This window comes from Danio rerio, chromosome 19 (assembly GCF_052040795.2).
Source record: "Danio rerio strain M-AB ecotype USA chromosome 19, GRCz13ab, whole genome shotgun sequence".
NCBI classification, from domain to species: Eukaryota; Metazoa; Chordata; class Actinopteri; order Cypriniformes; family Danionidae; genus Danio; species Danio rerio.
In genome coordinates this window covers 46,367,501-46,372,500 of record NC_141039.2, presented here as the reverse complement: position 1 = coordinate 46,372,500, position 5,000 = coordinate 46,367,501, and the positions used below count along the sequence as shown (strand labels likewise).

Here is a 5,000-nt window from a genome sequence, read left to right as displayed (position 1 = left end):
TAAAACTTAAAATGATCACTGAAAAACAGAAAACCTGTTACCATTGATTTCTATAGTAGAAAAAAACAAATACTATGGAAGTCAATGGTTACAGGTTTCTAGCATTCGTCAAAATATCAACTTTTGAGTTTCGCAGAAAAAAGAAACTCCAACAGGTTTAAAATAAGTAAATCATAACTTAAAAATTATTAAAATAAAACTTTAAACTATTGCTAAAAATAAACAAAAAACCTGGTATAATAGACTTCTATAGCAGAAAAAACAATACAATGGAAGTCAATGGTTACAGGTTTCCAGCGTTCATTATAACTTAAAAAAAATATTACTGAAATTATCAAAGTAAAACTTAAAATGAATACTGGATAACAGAAAACCTGTAACCATTGACTTCTATAGTAAAAAAAACAAATACAATGGAAGTCAATGGTTACAGATTTCCAGAGTTCAACAAAAATACATAGTTTTAAGTTTAGCAGAAGAAACTCAAACAGGTTTGGATAAAGTAATTATTATTTAGTAATTATTACTAAAATAACAGAAAACCTGTAACCATTGACTTCTATAGTAAAAAAAAAAACGAATACAATGGAAGTGAATGGCTACAGATTTCCAGCATTCATCAAAATATCTAATTTTGTGTTTAGCAGAATAAAGAAACTCAAACGGGTTTGGAATAAATAAATTATTACTTTAAAATTATTTCTAAAAAAAATTAATTATTACTGAAATAAAAACAGAAAACCTGTAACCATTGACTTGTATAGCAGAAAAAACAAATACTATGTTAGTCAATGGTTACAGGTTTCCAACATTCATCAAATCATCTACTTTTGTGTTTAGCAGAACACAAATTGGATTGAAATACCTAAAAGAAGATTAAATGTTGACATGATTTCATATTTGAGTGAACTGTCCCTTGTAACAAAACTTCAATACGGTCATCTCCCATGTCAAGGATTTATGTGTCAGCTTACCTGCTGTAATATTATTACACATCACTAAATGCCACTGACATCTCCATGAAATAACAGAACAATCATTTAATGCAGCATCATGAGTAGTTTTAATGAAACAATGAATTACTGATGCATGATAACAAGTGAGCATTAATAATCTCCAATGCGTCAGTAAAATAATCCTTCACATGAGCCCTCGATCATACATTCATACAGAAAGGGAAGGAAGGGACAGGCTGAGAAAACAATAGATTAACGGCCGAAGCTTTGCTCAATATCTCCCCTCATTCTGTCATAATCAAGAACAGAATATGTGTATAACAAATCCTCTAGGTCGTTTCATTAATACTCGAGCGACATGTTAGGCAGCTTAATCCCGTTTCGCCTGTATTATTGTCACAATGAATCCACAGCCTCATAGATGAAGCCATCAGAATCTCTCTACCCCCGCGTTTAATCCCACTACTGCGCTGCTCGAAGACAAGCTCTCGCCTGTAGAGCGACCGATAAAGCCATGGTCAGGGGGTAAACTATAAATTTAGGGTTCAAGCATTTTAAAAAAGCAGAATTAAACAGCGGCCCACTGCTGCAAATTTATCGACTCACCGCTTGCTATCCCAGGTCACAACGGAACTTCCGCTCCTTCAGCAGGAGAGGCGGAGACTTGCGTCGTGACGCCATCGCGCTCGTCCACCCGCGTGAGCTTGAATGTCGGAAACCTCCTTATTTATTAGAAGTTATTAAAAAATGTAAAGTTCCTGTAAAGGGGCGAAGCAGTGGCGCAGAAGGTCGCTAGTTAGTTTTAGTTGTACTAAAGCAGATATGACATCATACAACCCAATTTGTATTTGTGCACCAAATGTCCTTGACAAATTTAGCATTTCAAATAAAGTAAGAGAAATTCATTTAAAGATTTTAAATAAAATATACCCAACCAATGTGTTACTTTCCAAATTTTTAGATATTGAGAAAGAATGTTCATTTTGTAAAAACAGCGAGGAATCCTTATGTCACTTATTTGTTGATTGTCAGAGTGTGCAATTATTTTGGAAAGACTGTTTTTCTGATTATTCTGCTAAAAATATTATGTTGATGACATTGAATGCAAAATAAATTATTTATTATTTTGAAAATGGTGATAAACAAATTAACAATTTTGTTAATGTTATTATTTTAAATGGTAAATTCTTCATCCACAAATGTCAACTTTCAAAATCTCCTCCTTTTTACAAGATATTTGTCAACGAAATTATTCTGTTAATGAAGTCTCTCAAAGCTGTAAAAAATGTAAAAGCTCTGTCTATTGTAAGCTATTATGAATCTGTTTTTGGCGTCTTGTGAATGTCTTCCTTTTGTTTTGTTTTTTTTGTTTGTTTTTTATTTTAATTATCTTTGGAATTTTTGTTTGTTGCCTGTTTTTGCTGTATTAGTAAATTACTAATGCATAATTAAAAAAAAAAAATTAAAAAAAATGTCCTTGAAATAAAGTTAGAAACGTCAATCTAAAAATCTTTGATGAGTAACAGATCCTTTAACAATACCACAACATAAATCGCAAGAGTTTTCTCTATCCACTCCAAACCGTTCAAATAACTCTTTTACAGGATAAATTCTGCGTAAAATTTAAAAAGATACCTGTCTTACTTTATTATTTATAAAAAAATATTTGTTGGTGACCTTACTTTCTTCCACTCAATGTTTCCAAATGTTGATGACCAGAAGATTGTTGAAGATAGTATATGATACTTTTTAATACATTTCCAATATATCTATTACTACATTTATCTTTGACAATGTTAATATCACCAAAAAATAAAACATCATTACTTGTCCTTGGCTGTTGGTCCACATTGTATATGGAATTACGCAACAGTGATACAACGTTTACTTGGTATAGCATCAAATATAACAGCATAGTCTTTTGGTTTTACAGGAACTTTTCATTCATTCATTCATTCATTCATTCATTCATTTTCTTGTCGGCTTAGTGCCTTTATTAATCCAGGGTCGCCACAGCGGAATGAACCGCCAACTTATCCAGCATATGTTTTTACGCAGTGGATGCCCTTCCAGCCGCAACCCATCTCTGGGAAACATCCACACACATTCACACACACTCATACACTACAGACAATTTAGCCTACCCAATTCACCTGCACCGCATGTCTTTGGACAGTGGGGGAAACCGGAGCACCCGGAGGAAACCCATGCGAAGGCAGGGAGAACATGCAAACTCCACACAGAAATGCCAACTGAGCCGAGGTTCATACTAGCGACCTTCTTGCTGTGAGGCGACAGCACTACCTACTGCGCCACTGCCTCGCACACGTCTTGATTTAGTTCATTATGATGCGAGTGGGTAGCACGTTCGCCTCACAGAAAGAAGGTCGCTGGTTCCTAGCCTCGGCTGGGTCAGTTGGCAATTCAGTGTGGAGTTTGCATGTTCTTCCCATGTTGGTGTGGGTTTCCTCCAGGTGCTCTGGTTTCCCCCACAGTCCAAAGACATGTGGTACAGGTGAATTGGCCGTAAAATTGTCCGTAGTGTTTGAGTTCGTGAATGATTGTGTGTGTTTCTCAGTGAAAGGTTGTGGCTGGAAGGGCATACGATGTGTAAAAACATATGCTGGATAAGTTGGCGGTTCATTCCGCCGTGGCGACCCCAGATTAATAAAGCGACTAAGCCGAAAAGAAAATGAATGAATGAAAATGTATTTAGATAATGCCTACATTGCACTAATAATGTGAGTATGTGATTGGCCAAGGACAGAATAGAAGTAAAGACAATTAACCTATATTCAAGTACACAGATATCTCGTCACCTTGGAATTTTAAGGTTCTGTCTGCGTTCTGAATGACTTATGAATGAGTGAGATAATGAATGAGCAGGGCCAGACGGAATCTGCAGACGTTTTTTGCTATTTCTGCAGAGAATTTTGGTAAAAATCTGAGGATTTCTGCGGAATTATTTTGGGAGTTTCCAGCGGAGTATCATAACTTAGACCTTAATATATTAAATAAAAAGTAATAAATTACTGAATAAAAACTGAATAACTTCAGATTTACACATTTACTCAAGTAAATAAACAGAATTAATGATAGGCTAAAAATCTGCTGAATTCTGCACGCGCAGATTCCATGTGGGCCTATGAATAAGATATTGAGCTTTAAAACTTTCACATTCCATAGCAAACAGTATGTGTGTAACATTTGTTTATTAAATAAAAAGTCCTAAAAAGCAAGCAACTCATAAAAAATATTCCATAATGTAAATAAGTTGTCATTTAATAAGAATGTCAATAACTCAATTTTAACAAATGTCAGATAGAACCTCATAATTCTAAGGTGACGATTTGTTTTCCATGACTTTTCCAAAAATTTGTGGGTTTTTCCAAAACTTTTCCTGGAAAATGCCACGTCAAAATTCCATGACTTTTCCAGGGTTTCCATGACTAGAACTCAGATGGCCAACTACTTCCGGCAAGATTCTGAAGTGTGCATTCCATGCAGGCTGCACTATCCCATGATGCCCCGAGAGAATTCATGAATGGGAGTGAAGCGACGCAACTGACGCAGGTAGGTCACATGACCATGACTAAATGGCATATGTTGTACGTCCGAATTCCATTCAATTCGTTTAAATTCAAATGCAGTACTCCTGAGTAGTAGGCGATTTCAGACGCAGCCATTGTTCTCAAAAATAAGTATTTTAAATCCTGTTTTCAAAAGTTTTCAAGCCCCAAAATGCTCTGTCATGTCATGCAATGCCATTTAAGCACTCCCTACGACATAAAACCATTCAGTAGAACAATATTAGCAGCAGATTTAGAGATGCTTTTTTAAAGAACAGACTTCTTGCACAGCTCATCTGCTGTTAGCTGAAGAATAGTTTATTGAATGATAAGCATACATGAAGTAACTACGCTTCATGTTAAGCGGCACTTTAGCAGAATTGCAGATAAACAAACCCTTGTGCATAAATCCCCATCAGTCCATTATCTCACTGTTTTGCACAGCTCTATAGCTTCACACAGCACGCGCGGGCCT

The 5,000-nt window shown here is 35.5% G+C and overlaps 3 protein-coding genes across 18 annotated transcripts in view; 1 reads left to right on the top strand and 2 right to left on the bottom strand.

Moving 5' to 3' along the window:
• lypla2 (lysophospholipase 2) overlaps positions 1–1,641 on the bottom strand; it is an 18,992-nt gene extending 17,351 nt beyond the window's left edge. For 9 of the 16 annotated variants that reach the window (XR_015515793.2, XR_015515794.2, XR_015515795.2 and 6 more), the window contains exon 1: positions 1,563–1,597. The gene's annotated coding sequence lies outside the window, so the exon portion shown is untranslated. 16 annotated transcript variants of the gene reach the window in all.
• The window catches only part of ppt1 (palmitoyl-protein thioesterase 1 (ceroid-lipofuscinosis, neuronal 1, infantile)), an 847,627-nt gene that overhangs the window by 690,838 nt on the left and 151,789 nt on the right, over positions 1–5,000 (top strand). The gene's annotated exons all lie outside the window — the stretch shown is intronic.
• Positions 4,828–5,000, bottom strand: part of pithd1 (PITH (C-terminal proteasome-interacting domain of thioredoxin-like) domain containing 1) — an 8,285-nt gene continuing 8,112 nt past the window's right edge. Inside the window, exon 6 of the mRNA NM_207074.1 lies at positions 4,828–5,000. This exon is cut by the window's right edge and continues 118 nt beyond it. The gene's annotated coding sequence lies outside the window, so the exon portion shown is untranslated.